Source organism: Taudactylus pleione, unplaced genomic scaffold (assembly GCF_031769625.1).
Source record: "Taudactylus pleione unplaced genomic scaffold, aTauple2 ptg000547l, whole genome shotgun sequence".
NCBI lineage: Eukaryota > Metazoa > Chordata > Amphibia > Anura > Myobatrachidae > Taudactylus > Taudactylus pleione.
Window position 1 is genome coordinate 3,518,035 of NW_028284949.1, and position 16,023 is coordinate 3,534,057.

At 43.1% G+C, this 16,023-nt stretch overlaps 1 pseudogene; it reads left to right on the forward strand.

Moving 5' to 3' along the window:
• Positions 1–12,080: 12,080 nt before the first annotated feature.
• LOC148500789 (5S ribosomal RNA) lies at positions 12,081–12,199 on the forward strand (annotated as a pseudogene).
• The last annotated feature ends 3,824 nt before the right edge of the window (positions 12,200–16,023 follow it).

The following is a 16,023-nucleotide window of genomic DNA, read 5'->3' on the forward strand; positions in this document are numbered from 1 at the left end:
AAGTATGTAATTGTTGCATTTGTACATAAAGTGTCAGAAATATATATATATTTTTTTTTTTTATTAACAGATGCAGAAAGTGAGAGTGCTGACAATGTGCTCAAGAAGGAGCTGGACCTCCGGAGCACATACTGTATGTACGCCTCATGGGCGAATCCATCACCAGAATGAGGAGGGCTCTCTGTTGATTTTTTTGTTGTTTATTAAAATTTGTTATTAATAAAACAAGTTTTTATGTTGAAATCATGTGTTGTGCAATTCTTAAAAGTTAGCATTGTGTGGTGGTCCAAATATAAATGATATTAAAGTTATTTTGTTTAAAATATAATAGTGGGGGGCGTGGTCTGCGTGGCCAAGATAGTGGATGTCTTTTTGTGGAGCTCCGCACCTGCAGCTCTAAACTCACCGCTCCCTGCCGCCTAAGTGACTGGCACCTTCCTAACAGGGCACCTGGGCTCTGCAGTCTGTGCGGGCTATCTGTTGAGCACACTGCTCCCACTCCAGGTGTGTTTCCATCCCCGGCACCACCATTCCCCGGATCGTGGCCTCCTCCCTGGCTGTTACCTCAGTCCCTGGTCCCCGCTGCAGCTGCCTCCCTGACCGGCGCTTGAGTCCTGTTGGCTTGTCCGACCTGCGGGCGTCCGCTCCCCTCCGCTTGCCTGTTCTCCGGGTGTGTGCGCCGGGTCACTTGGTGGCCGCGTGTGGGGAGGAAGAGTCAGTCTGACTTCCCTGTGCCTACAGCCCCTCCTGAGACCTGCGGTTCCCTTCACCTCAGCTGCACAGTCTGTCACAACAAGGCCTCCTACTGACCAGCTGTAGTGCTCACCTGTAGTTCTGCTGCCCCCTGTCCTGTGGAGATTCCTAGCTTGCTGCTTCACCTGCATGTGACTGCTCTAAGGGACACTGGCTCTGATTCAGAGCCGCTCGCAAAAAGCGAGCGCTCGCTCTGAATCAGGGCGGCCGCTTTTTTTTTTAAACCGGCCTCCTGGTCACTCGCTAAGCTGTGGGTGACCACCCACAGCTTTTGCGAGCAGCCAGGTGATGGTCACGATGGTCACGACCATCGCGCTTGCGACGAGACCCTTGTGGTAGGGTCTCATCTGCCGCAAACCCTAGTGAGCTTCCTGCTCTAATAGACTAGTGATGTCAGTAGGGCCGCCCTCAAATGGCAGGCGTTCCTTCGGGAACGCCTCCGTTTGGCCAGCCACCCCCTCCTCCCCACCTACAAAACAGGGCGAGCTGTCGATCAACATCGACAGCTGCCCCGTTTTGCTGCGAGCCCTGGAGCTACGGGGCTCGTGCACACGCAGTGCGCATACTGCGTGTGCGACCTGCCCGGCCATCGACCCGCTTGCGAGCACATAGCGCTTGCGAGTGGGTCTGAATCAGGCCCACTGTCTCCTCCACATTGCCTGAGACTGTTTCTATTAAAGTGCCACTAACCTCCGAGGTGAGCAAAGTCCTGTCCCCTCATCCAGGGCTGCTGCCCTGGACCCAGGTTGCTTATTCTTCAGGGTAATAAAGATTTTCTACTTACAGCGGCCATATTGGATCTGGCCTCTGCTTACATGATATAATTTCAAACCATTAATAAGGTGCTCTGTCATAACACACTGATCACTTGCTGGACCCGGGCTGGTGGCCTTTCCATACCTACCTGGACTTCCTTGTAACAGCTCAGGGCGCTGTCTGGAATAGTTGAGGTGTATGTTACACTCTGTCTTTGATTACTTATGTGGGACCCAAGTATTCAAGTTTACTATATCTCTACGGCCAAAGATATCTGTCCGATTACATTAGCCTGCTCCAAGAGTCTGTATGCCTTCCAGCAACGTACATCTGTTTTTTACTATCCAAATGGCTCCATAGGATCTCGGTCACTTCTCTGCCACAACCCACCCCTCATATATGACCCCTTGATTTGACAGCAGTGTCACGGAGTTCTACTTAATATCTATTTGTGATATTATACAATATGGAAAAATTTAGAACTCGTGGAGATCTGCGAAAGACAGACGGTTCGCAACCTGTTAATTCGGGACGGGACGACTCGGTGATTGATGATCTCGATCCACAGTCTTCCAAACCAATTTCTTATAAAGATGCTGTCAAAGCCCTTAAAGAAACAATGGAACCCATTGTTACAACAACAGGTGGAAAAATTTGCTGCAAGTATTAAAGGTCTGAAAAAGTAATTGACCTATACGTCGACCCAAATTAAACCGAATGAGCAAAGTTGGATGAACCTTTTCAGGATATTGCTCAGCTTAGACAGCAATCGGAACGGGACTCCAAATTGTAGCACCAACTTCAAAATAGAATTGACAACCTCGAGAATCGCTCGAGATGAAATAATTTACGCTTGATAGGGCTGCCAGAAGCAATCAAAATAGATGCGCTAATGAACTGTGGGCCTGATTCAGACCCGGACGCTATTTGCGGACGCTCGTTCTTAAAAAGGGTCCAGATATTTAATTTGAGCTCTTTGCGGTGTGATGACGCCTCTATGTCTGAGTGAGCATCCGAAAAATGCGCTCGCTATTTTGTAAAGACGCCCCTTTGCTGTTCGCATCACACATCATCTCCGCTATTTATTAGATTAATCGGGAACATCGAAAGGCATCTGAACTGCTCACAGTGCTTGTGGTAGGATTTACTTCCCGCAATCACTGCGAGCAGTTCAGGCTAAAAGACAACCGTGACGTGGTCGATGACGCTCCTTTACTAATTATTCACTCCTATTAAACGCCGTTTTGACCCTTAGGCACGCCTGCGTTCGGATCTAAACTCCCCCGTTTTCAAGCACCTTCTCCTGTTACCACCCACAAACAGTACATTCTGTCAATCAAATTAGCAGCCCCTTGTTGTTTTACGAGCGCACGATTTCCGACCGCAATGACTGGTTTGCGCATGCGCATTACGAACCATATGCATGCGCAGTTGTGCGAACATCGCTCAGAGTGAACGAGCGGCCACTTACGAGCGGCTCTGAATCAGGCCCTTTGTTTCGAGCACTCTGCCTTCTTTGGTTCAATCCCCACCAGATGCTGGTCCCCTGATTGTTGAGCGGGCACATCGATTGAGGTTGAAGTTCTCGCCCTAGAGCCGTAATCCTCCGCTGCCTTAACTATGCCCAGAAAGAAGAGTTGTGGAAGGCTTTTAGAAAAAAAGATTCAGTGACCTGAGAATCGCACCGTCTCCTCCTGTTCCAGGACTTTTCCGCAGAAGTGTCTAAAGCCCGGAGGGAATTCACTTCGATATGTTCCACCCTGGTAAAAGACAATAGACATTTTGCACTTATATTCCCAGCACGTTTGCGGATCTTTACAGATGATGGCTTCAAAGATTTCCTTTCCCCCGCTGATGCTAGAGGATACCTCCAGGAGGAGGCTGCAGAGGCAGCTAACCGTGACACGAATTCAGTCATGTCGGCTCAAGATCGACGTAAGATCTGACCTATGAAAAGTTGTAATGTATATCTCCCAATGTTGTATTCCGACCCATTTTATATGTATTTTATTAATAATCTGATTCCTATGCTCTTACCATGGTCTATGTTTGACTGATTTATGAGTGGTAGAGATAAAAATGTGTATTTTCTCTTATCTAATTATTTCCTTAGGCTTATATTTCCTAGGTTTATTAAGACCCCTACAACCTGGGGGGTGTTTGCTACACCTTTTGCGATCTGAGGACCGTCTCTTCAGTGTGGGGGCATCCCTCATGCTCGCTATGGCAAAATATTGGTCAGAAGGCACCCTTTTGTGCTTTTTGTGTGTTCTGTTCTTTGTTGATGATGTTGTACATTTTGTTTTTCCACCTTGTGGAGATACTGTTGTGTTTGTTGATTAGTTTCTACGAAGATATTTCCTACGATTTCTATATCAAAATGACCTCAGTTGAACATTGTTGTAATTTACACCATATATGCTGGGCTAATCTGTCATGTATTTCTGTTGATAATAGGGATAGTGTACAATTTGACCCTCTAGACAATTTTCCCTGACCCCTATAAACTTTTGTACGTTTAACGTGGGGGGATCAACTCCCCAGCAAAGAGAACTAAAATTCTCATGTATTTAAGGAAACTAAATGTTGATGTAGCCATGCTACAAGAAACGCATCTTACGGAGTACAAGAAGTTTGCAAAATTTCGCTACCAAGTGGTTGCCTATGTTTCCTATAACTCTTAATCCAGGGGTGTTGCTATCTTAATTAAAAACTCCGGCCCTGATTCAGAGCCGGACACTCTGACAGAGCGCTCGCTCTGAATCAGGGCCGGTCTTTTTTTTTTTTTAGAACAACCTCCTGGCCGCTCGCATAGCTGTGGGTGACCACCCACAGCTATAGCGAGTGGCCAGGAAGATGGTCAAGACCATCGCGACCATCGGGCTTGCGACGAGACCCTTGTGGTAGGGTCTCGTTGCCGCAAGCCCCAGAGAGATTTCGGCTCTAACAGAACCGGAATCTCTCCACTGACATCACTTGTGATGTCAGTGGGGCCGGCCCCAAACGGTAGGCATTCACATGGGAACGCCTCCGTTTGGGCAGCCACCCCCCCCGGACCGCCCACCAAAGGGGGCGTGCTGTCACTCAACATTGACAGCACGCCCCCTTTAGTATGAGACCCGGAGCGACGGTTTGCCCGTCGCTATCCGGGCCTCGCGCATGTACACGACGGAGCCGGCTCCGTCGTGCGTATGCACACTGGGCCACCATTGACCCGCTTAGCGCTCGCGAGCGGGTCTGAATCAGGCCCTCTGTACCTTACTCTATACACACTAAACTTAGTGACCCCAATGGGAGATTTGTCATTGTAGATGTCACCCTTGATACGCAATGTTTTACACTATGTTCCCTATATGCCCCTACTACTTATTGCAGAACCTTTTTCACCACAGTGGTCAAAAAACTGTATGTCCACTTAGATTCAAGTATAATAGATGGGGGGGATTTTAATACGGTGGCCGCACCAGCATTAGATCGCAGCAGGCCTACTTCTAATCGTAATATCTCCTCCCAACTAGTATTAAGTTTGTGTGTGACCAGCTGAGCCTTACTGACATATGGAGAGACAGAAACCCCTCAACACGCACATATACCTGCGTATCTGCAGGACATGGGTCTTTATCTCATTTGGACTACCTCCTTGCTTCGTCTGCCTTACTACCTAATAGTTCTAAAGTGGATATAGAGTCTGTTGCCTTATCAGATCACGCGGCAGTTTGGCTCACGATTGATTCAAATGTTTCTCAGAGATCGCAGAGACAGTGGAGATTTCCTATTTATTTGTCCTCTTCTCGTAATTTCCATCTCTCATTACATTCGGGTTGGGAGGATTATGCCCTTACTAACACTGAACACCGGTCTGACCCGGTTTTGTTTTGGCAAGCTGCAAAACGGTCATGACAGGCCATATAATTTCATATACCAAAGCACATAATGCTTCTAATTCCCGTACTTTTCTCGAGGCAAAGGACATTTTTCTATCTCAGACTTTTAGAGCTTACTCCCGGCGTCCTAACCAGGTGAACAAACTGAAATATCTTACCAACAAAACCCAGTTTAACACAATACTTTCCCAGGAGAGAGAACTATGGCCCTCAATCAGAGCCGCTCGCTCTGAATGAGGGCGTCCACTTTTTTTATAAAGCCGGCCTCCTGGCCGCTCGCTAAGCTGTGGGTGACCACCCACAGCTTTTGCGAGCGGCCAGGTGATGGTCGCGATGGTCGCGACCATCGGGCTTGCGATGAGACCCTTGTGGTAGGGTCTCGTCTGCCGCAAGCCCCAGTGAGCTTCCAGCTCTAATAGAGCCGGAAGCTCACTACTGACATCACTGGTGATGTCAGTAGGGCCGCCCACAAATGGCAGCCGTTCCTTTGGGAATGCCTCCGTTTGTCCAACCACTATGCCTACAAAATGGGCGAGCTGTCGATCAACATTGACAGCCGCCCCGTTTGTAGCGAGCCCCGGAGCCAGTGAATTTCTCACTCACTACGGGGCTTGACACACGTGCATTGCACACGCCGCGCATGTGCAATGCACAACCATCGACCCGCTTGTGAGCGCATAGCGCTTGCGAGCGGGTCTGAATGAGGCCCTATGTCCTCTAGACATAAATTTTATCGATATGGGAATAAATCGGGCAGGTTGCTCTCCCACCTTATCCAGGGTCAACGTCCTCCAGCTATTATTACATCCTTAAAAGATTTGATGGTGGACATAAAGATTAGGACTGCCGACATTCTTTCGATCCTTACTGATTTCTATTCAAATCTATACAGTCAGAACCCCATTTCTACAGACAATAAGTCAAAATTCTGGAGTTCTATTACCTTACCACAGATTATACCTATTCAGATATATGCCCTATTGGCACCCATTTCAGAAGAAGAGGTGAGCACGGTTATTCAGTCTTTGAAATCTGCCAAGGCCCCTGGCCCCGATGGCCTCAGTGGCGAATTCTACAAAATACTTAAAGATAGACTCGTACCTATATTGACCGAATTTTTTCAATTCAATATTAGCTAAGGGCTCCATGACACTGTATTTTAACGCTGCCATGGTCCGACTTATACCCAAGTCTGGCAGGGACCTAATGCTACCCACCTCATATAGAGCAATATCGTTACTTAATTCAGATTATATAATTTTTACAAAAATTCTTGCTGAGCAACTTAAATTTATAGTTCCCTCAAAAGTGCATAAAGACCAAACCGGCTTCGTCTGGGGTCGACACTCCGCGACAAATGTACGTAAGGTGCTCACCTTGATACAACAGGTTCAGGCCTCTGGGGACCCAAGCCCAGGGATCTTACTCTCCCTTGACGCCGAGAAGGCATTTGATATAGTCACTTGGGATCATCTTTTTGAGACCCTCAGGAGGTTTGGGTTCCCAGAGGCTTATCTGACCCTACGAAAGACGATATATTATAATCCTTATACACAAATCTCAGTCAATGGTCAGTTGTCTCAACCTTTTACTATTCAATGAGGGACGAGACAGGGTTGCCCCTATCCCCCTTACTCCTCGCTTTAGCTCTTGAGCCCTTGGCAGTGGTGTTGAGAGATTGCCCTGATTTTCATGGAATACACCTGGGATCTGGGGAGTATAAATGATCCCTTTTCGCAGACGATATGCTTCTGATGCTGTCCGGGCCCGAGACATCTATTCCAGCCATTTTAAATATTATCGATTTGTTTAGCTCATTTGCTGGGTACAAAATACATTTCGATAAATCGGAAGCTTTACCAATGAATAAGTTGACTCATACGAATTCTCACTTAGCTTTGCTTTCACCCTTCCATTTGGTACAAGACAAAATTAAATACCTAGGCATATATATTACCAATTCCCTTGAACACTTGTACTCAGTCAATTTTCAGGAGGCTTTCCTTTCTATTGATAAACTTGTTTCATGCTGGCAACATTTCCCGTTGTCTCTTCTTGGCAGGACGCTGTAATAAAATCAGTTCTCTTCCCAGGTTGACGACTTCGTACATGCGTAGATGTAAGCAAAAATGATTGAAGTTCTTATGGCAGGGGAAAAAACCTTGTATTGCTTATCAGAAATTGACAAAGAGCAAACTACATGGAGGAATAGGGGGCCTGATTCAGACCCGGTCGCAAGCGCTGAGCGCTCGCAACCAGGTCGATGGTGGCCCAGAGCGTATGCGCACGACGGAGCCGGCTCCATCGTACGCATGCTCGAGACCCGGATAGCGACGGGCAAACCGTCGCTCCAGGTCTCGTACCAAAGGGGGCATGTTGTCGATGTTGAGTGACAGCATGCCCCCTTTGGTGGGCGGGCCGGTGGGGTGGCTGCCCAAACAGAGTCGTTCTCATGTGAACGCCTACCATTTGGGGCCGGCCCCACTGACATCACAAGTGATGTCAGTGGAGAGATTTCGGCTCTGTTAGAGCCGAAATCTCTCTGGGGCTTGCGGCAACTAGACCCTACCACAAGGGTCTCGTTGCAAGCCCGATGGTCGCGATGGTCTTGACCATCGCAACCATCTTCCTGGCCGCTCGCTATAGCTGTGGGTGGTCACCCACAGCTATGCGAGTGGCCAGGAGGCCGTTCTAAAAAAAAAGACCGGCCCTGATTCAGAGCGAGCGCTCTGTCAGAGCGTCCAGCTCTGAATCAGGGCCAGGGTTCCCAGATCTTATAGCTTTTCAGAATGCAGCTCAAATTAGGTACGCAAAAGACTGGCTTTTGAACAGTTCCACTTTTATCAACTTGAAATTGGAAAACGCTCTATTTTATCCACACTCACCTGGGGCCCTGTTACAAACACCGAGAACCAAAGTCCCTTCACATGTTATGCACAATATTATGTTTCGGGATACGTACCTAGCATGGCTTGCCATAAATAAAAGACTGGGTCGATCAAGTATTACCACTAAGTATATCTCGATATGGGGTAATGTTAACTTTCTACCAGGCCTCCATAATGCAACATTTTTGGATTGGAGAGAAGCGGGAATAGCCCAAATAAAAGATGTATTTGATCCAGGGGGAGTATTATTCATTTCAACAGATGCAGGGAAGATTTTCCATTCCACGATGCAATTTTTTTATGTAGTTGCAATTACGTCACTATGCTCTCACTTTTACTTTGTCGTCCCATTTGTTACAATCATCAGACGAACTGGAATCGCTCTTACATTTTCTTAAAACTGATCCATATAAGATTAAATTACTATATTCCGACTTGGTTGAAACTGACTTACCTAAGTTGTGGTCAAACACATATAAGGCTTGGGCTCCCTGTACAGTAGGAGACAGTCCGTCAGACTATGTCCGCAAATATTATTCTAACACGCTAAAATATCTGCATTGTTCCTCACTCCAAGAAACTCACATTAAATTTATTAATAAGGTATATATTTCTCCCGTACAAAGTATTCATTTTGTATTGGACGAGACCAGATTGTGCCTGAACTGTAGAAGATCAGGAGCAAATTTTTATCATTGCTTCTGGGACTGCAGGAACATTAGTCACTTTTGGAATAAAATCCTGGTATACATTAATGAGGTAACAAAACTGCAGTTACCATCTCACATAGTACCCATGCGTTTTTGTAATCTTGATATATGGGTTCCTTTTCTTCAGGAGCATAAAAAGTCTGATATATTTCCTTTTCTTGCTGTTGTTCTATCTATAGCAAAAAAGCTATCTTAAAAAAATGGTAACAGCCAACAGCTCCCTCACTCACTGATGTCCAAGCCAATTAATTAGAAATACTATATTTTTATAATCAGTGTTTCCAGATATCGATAAAAGAGTTTCTGATTTTTATAGGAGATGGGGTGTTTTTATTCAACCTCTTGATAGCACGTTACAATCTGATATAATGAAAATCTTTGAAACTGCTACACGATATTTGAATAGACGACTAACTGTTCACACCACATAGAAGACAGAAGCTGCATACACACACAACGATTTTTTGAACGATTATCGTTAAACGATATCATTTAACGATAATCGTTTGAAAAAATCACTCACTTTCTGAGTCAAATGATGAACGATTATCGTTCATGTGCGTTCACGTTTGTAGTTCAGTCAAACTTGTCAACTGAACGATTTTCATTAAGGGAATATGCAAAAATCATTTGTAGTTCATAAAAATCGTTCATTACACTTTAAAAAATCTGACAGATAATCTGACAGAAAATCGTTCATAAAAATCATTCATAAAATCATTGGTAACAAATCGTTGTGTGTGTATGCAGCTTAAAGACTTATTTATGAGGAATGGTCTGCCTGTTGAATATTCCTAGGACATACAGCACTATTTATTTACCTATATCTCTATTGTTTTTGTTAAACATTTGACAAGGTTTGAGATATCAACCAGATGGGAACCGCCTCCTCCCCTCCCTTCCTCCCCCCATTTTATTTTATTATTCTATATTTCTATTTAATAATCATATTTTTTATTTATGACGGAGTATCCATTGTTATGTTTTATAGAGCTTAATGTGTCTGACAATGTAACTCCTCTTTCATACTATTTTTGTATGCCTACAATTTATTTTATTGTTTTTAATCTATGCATATATACCGTTGTATGTATTATTTCAAAACTTCTAATAAAAAGATGTTTAAAATATAATAGTATGTAATATATCTCATATATAAATATGATGGGAATTCGTATGAAAAGTTTGATAAGGATCCAGTCAATAACTATATAGATGAATTAAGGACCATTTTGGTGCATGGTCTGCATAACAACATAATCAATAAAGAGGAATTCCAATTCCTGATGAATACTAACCCTCGAACCCCTATATTTGACTTTTTGCTCAAGATACATAAATCGCTAACAGAACCCCCAGGTAGGCCTATTATAGCGGGTATCGATTCACTGACTTCTAATCTATCAAAATTTGTGGATCTTTTTCTCCAAAAATATGTAATTATATTGGAATCTTATCTCAAAGATACCACAAATATGTTGCAGTGCTTAGAAGGAGTCCAGTGGAAACAGAGTTATAACTGGGCAACCATAGATGTGCAATCCCTTTATACGTGTATAGAGCATACAAAAGGTATAAATGCAACAAGAGAATTCCTTGAGTTGGATGGTTCTATGGATGTTTTAAAAAGAGAGTTCTTATGCGATCTTATGTATTTTATACTTAACCACACTTATTTTAAGTTTTTAAATCAATTTTATCGTCAAATATGTGGCACGGCTATGGGCACCACTTTTGCACCAAGCTTTGCAAATTTGTTTATGGGATGTTGGGAGAATTGTTATGTTTATACCAACAACCCATTCAGGATGAACCTAATTCTATATAAAAGGTATATTGATGATATATTGATTATTTTGGAAGGCACAGAGGAAAGTTTTAATCAATTTTTAACTCACATTTCAAATAATAACATGAACTTAAAATTTATGTCTAATTTTAATACTACTAAAATAGAATTTTTGGACTTGGTACTATCATCAGTGGAAGGTAGTATTTGTACTAAGAACTTCATTAAAACTGTGGATGCTAATAGTTACCTGCATTTCAAGAGTTGCCATTTGGATAAATGGAAGAGAAACATCCCTTATTCTCAATTCCACAGAATTAGACATAACTGTAGTGACATTAAGACATGTGAGGAACAACTTGAAATATATACAGAAAGATTTAGAGAGAAGGAGTACCCAGAGACGATTCTTACCACTGCACTTCAAAAAACTAAATCTTTGGATAGACAAGAACTCCTTAAATACAAGATGGAAGTATCAGGTAAACCGGAGAAGATACCATTTGTTACTTCCTTTAATGGTCATGAGGGTCAAATTAGGAAAGCTTTCAACAAAAATTGGAACATTCTCTTAATGGACCCAGTATTACGAAACATCCTACCATCAAAACCACAAATTGTTTATAGGAAGTCCAAAAATTTAAAAGACCTATTAGCACCAAGTATGCTGCCAGAAAAGAAAACTACAATGACATCTAACACGCTTAAATGCAATGGTAGCTATAAATGCGGCCATTGCAATATTTGTAAGTTTGTTCACCCTAAAAGAAAAACTTTCACGAACTCAGAGGGATCGAAGGAGTTCAAAATAAAAGACTTTATGAACTGTAACTCCACTTCTGTTATTTACTTACTGGAATGTACCTGTGGACTTAAATACGTGGGCAAAACTAAAAGACCATTGAAACTGAGGATCCAGGAACATATCCACAATATACGCAACAAAATAGAAGGACATGCGGTCTCAAAACATTTTTCTCTAGTACACAATTCCAATCCGGAAGACATAACTTTTAAGGCTATTGAACATGTCACATTAGGAGAAAGAGGAGGAGATCTTGGAAATCTACTTTCAAGGCGTGAAATGTATTGGTTATTTGAACTGGACACTTTGGCACTGAAGGGATTCAATGAAAACTATGAGATTGCTCCATTCTTGTAGTGGTAACTTCCCATCTACCAATATACCTCACAGTCAATCCAATATTGGTAATGGTGGAGGGCCTGATTAGTACCTTGGAGGGTGACCTCCTTGAGAAGATCAGGTATGGTAGATTGATGAGACATTGTCACCTTTCTTTATTGCAGCCATACCACTGGATGTATGCCCAATACCGTCTGATCTTGGAAGCTAAGCACCCGTGGGCCTGGTTAGTACTAGGATGGGCGACCCCTTGGGAATACCAGGTGCTGCAAAAATTCTATTAGGTGACAATTTTCTGATGGGAATATGAGCAATGAGGATTGAAGACCAGGGAACACATGAAACTGAAAGGATTCTTGAATGCTGAGGAGTACTGGATACAGAGCCAACAAATAATATGTGACTCACACAAGTGTACTTGCAAAACCTTAATGAGGATTATAAACATGTTAAAAGCGGATAAATACTGTAAAAACTGTAGGAGTTTTATATATGAAAGAATGGAACTTCGTAGTCTATGTCTAACTAAATCTTTGAACTTTTTACTGATTCCTTCCTCTATAGAGAAAAAATTACTAAAAACCTTTTATTCAAACATATTTTTCCACATATCCAGGGTGTCGATTATATTGCCCAATTAATGAATTATGATAGGCTATTATGTTGGTAATTTTATACTCTAAACTATATTTACCAAATAGCAATATGTGGGCTGAGCATCATTTTTAAATATAAAGTCTAACATTTTTTTTTTCTAAAGTTTTAGATTACGTTAAGAGACTGTGAATAATCTCAAGTATGGGTGGAAGTGATTTACCTAGCGTATCATGCCAGGAGTATGTTAGAATCCGGATGACGCTACTTATGTTCCCATAGAAATGGAAGGCCTGTTTGCGGAGTTACAGTGACGCGGAGGGCAGAAGGAAGAGAGCAGCCATCGTGAGAACGGGCAGGAGAAGGGCGGATGTGATGGAGGATGATGACGCAGCCTCCAGGATGGATGTGTGATGTCTAGCCTATCCTGGCCCCAGAGGAGAGTGGCAATACACCGGATGTGACGCAGCAACTAAGGGCGAAAGTAATGAAAAGGAGACGGACTTTGCCCTTCTGTTACAAGACTATTTATTGTTTTAAAGTTCAAAACATAAAGACAGACACAATGTTATGGACTTGAGTCTTAGTGGTATTTATCCACCCTATGCTAATCCACTTTTTGATCAATATTATTACATGTGCTAAACAGGAAGTGATGCGGTTTTCTAATCTCTTATGAATTAGTGTGGGGGTATAAATGGGAGAGTGCCCCACCATACCAGTATTCCCTTGATGAAGTCCCCAGGACGAAACGCATTGGTAGTGATTCTGCCTTGCCTCTTGAACCAATGAATGGGCCAATTATTATCCACTTTATCCAGATAAGCTATTAATTTATTTATTCTCTTAAAAAGAAAGTTTCTTTTTTAAAGTGAATAATATATGCTGAGTTTTTTTTTAGACCTTTCCTCTGATTTTATCCACCGGTCTTAAAAGGGTCTATTGTGTTTTATATGTATATGTTTTTACTTATTTCTATGTATTTTGTGTATTTATTAAATTGTTAAATTATTTATTTATAAGCCCTGGCACTTTCACTTTTTATCACATTATGAGTTTGAATATTCTAATTTTTTATATGATTAATGCACTTTGGTAAACCAGTCGCTCTGCAGTCATTTTATTTTCTAATAGCTTTCTAATACTTTTACCAGTATTATCTATTTGACATTGAGCTGATGCCCATTAACACTGGGCTGGGTTGACACAATTGTACATAGTATTATCACATGATATGTCACTTATAAAGGTATTGTGTTTATTTGGCGTCGTACCCACCTATTTTTCTTTATATAAATATCTATCTATCTATTGCCCCGTATTCAATTAGAGGCGAAAAGTCCGGATCCGCAATACTTTTTCGCCGATGATGTCATTTTTGCCTGTTTTGCTTTTACCCCATATTCAATTTGAAAGACTTTCCGCCTCAATGCAATGTACTAGGTGAAAAAGTTTTGCCTATGAATAGAGGTGGAAAAAAGTGCAGAATTGGGGTTTTGGGGTGCAATGTTGCGGGAACCCCCCAGCGGCCTTCAGACAGATCCCCAAAGGAAAACTGTGTCAAAATTAAAAAAAAAAAAAAAAACACTTAAGGACTTTGAAAAAGGGGGCAAAAAAAAATGTTGGGGTACAAAGTTAAAAACTAGCGAACTTGACTCTGGGGGGTCCCCAAGTATGCCACAAGTGGTTTTTTAATTGCAGGTGCTTGCGGCAGGTGGATTTTTCACGATTTTTTCAACTTTACTTTAAATATGCTGACCCCCATTTTCAAGTACCCCAAATTTTCTGGAAAAAATACTCCTGAATACTATTCTGCACCACGTATAGAAAAACGCTATTTAGCAGCTATTAAGGCCGTTTAAAAAGACCAAATACCTTCAGCAAGCCAAATAGGGAACCCCCATCAGAGCATCTTTTGGGGGGTGTCAGGCTGATTTCCCCAAATCTGACAGTACTTTCCGCCTGTTCAAGTTTCGCCAGGACCCGTTTTCGTACTTTCAAATTGAATACGGGGTAAAGCGGGCACGCGCGCGATACTTTTCCGCCTACAAAACAGGCGAAGCAGGTGAAAACTCCGGGACGTGACAAAGTATCGCAGCTTGGCTCAAATTGAATACGGCTCTATGTGTGTTATACCCATTTGCACACAAACCAATCGCTCCATTTGCATAAATATCTGCATTACGCACATCTCAGAATCAGGCCTCAGTCACTGTGTGTCTCCTACAGATGGGTCTAGTAACAGAGATACCCCAGAGAGATGTCCCCATCCTCTTTATTCCCAGGATGATACAGAGGTGAATCAGTGTCCCACAGGAGGATCAGGTAGGTGGGATTTAGGATCTCCCCAAATACCAAAGTGACTCACTATATGATCTGTAGAGAAGCTGTGGTTGTCTTATTTACTTTCTACATACTTAATGTGAATTTATGAAATCAGACTTTTTAAATTATTTTATTGTTTTGTGGGTTACTTAGGGTGAAGGTATCGCTGATAATAAGGTAGAAGATATAGAGGAAGAAGAAGAGACATATGTGATGGGTGATCATCAGTGTACAGAGGAGGAAATCCCTACAGCTAACAGCACCGGTGAGTAATAAACATTTATTACACAATAGCGTCACATATTCTCCTTGTTCTGTCACTAAGCAGCCTCTTATTCTGTACCCTCTTCTGTCATTACAGACTAATAAGGGCAATGCATCTGCCCAGGGGGAGCCAGAAGCCTTTAGCCCCTATTATACTCCTGTTCTCCCCCTCACATCATGTCACTATGTGTTACCAGCCCAGAGATCTGACCAGTCTCCTCCCCACACTCTCTGGTGTATCTCATACATCAGGAGCCATCAGTCCCTATTATACTCCTGCTCTCCCCCTCACATCATGTCACTGTGTGTTACCAGCCCAGAGATCTGACCAGTCTCCTTCCCACACTCTCTGATGTATCTCATACATCAGGAGCCATCAGGCCCTATTATACTCCTGCTCTCCTCCTCACATCATGTCACTGTGTGTTACCAGCCCAGAGATCTGACCAGTCTCCTCCCCACACTCTCTGGTGTATCTCATACATCAGGAACCATCAGCCCCTATTATACTCCTGCTCTCCTCCTTACATCATGTCACTGTGTGTTACCAGCCCAGAGATCTGACCAGTCTCCTCCCCACACTCTCTGGTGTATCTCATACATCAGGAGCCTGCAATTGTGGGCAGCATGAGTGTAGAGGGAGGTTTGCAGTAGGAGCTTTAGGGGGACGCCAATTGTTTGAGGGCTTTATAGGTGAGTCTGAGGAGTTTGAATTTGGTTCTAAAGGGGATGAGGAGCCAGTGTAGGACCTGTAGGAGAGGGGAGGCAGAAGCATTTAGTTTGGAGAAGATGAGCCGGGGAGCAGCACAGAGGACAGATTGGATGTTGAGAGATGGGAGTTGGGGAGGCCACATAGGAGGAAGTTACAGTAGTCCAGTCTAGAGATGACTAGTGAATGGATGAGGGCCTTAGTTGC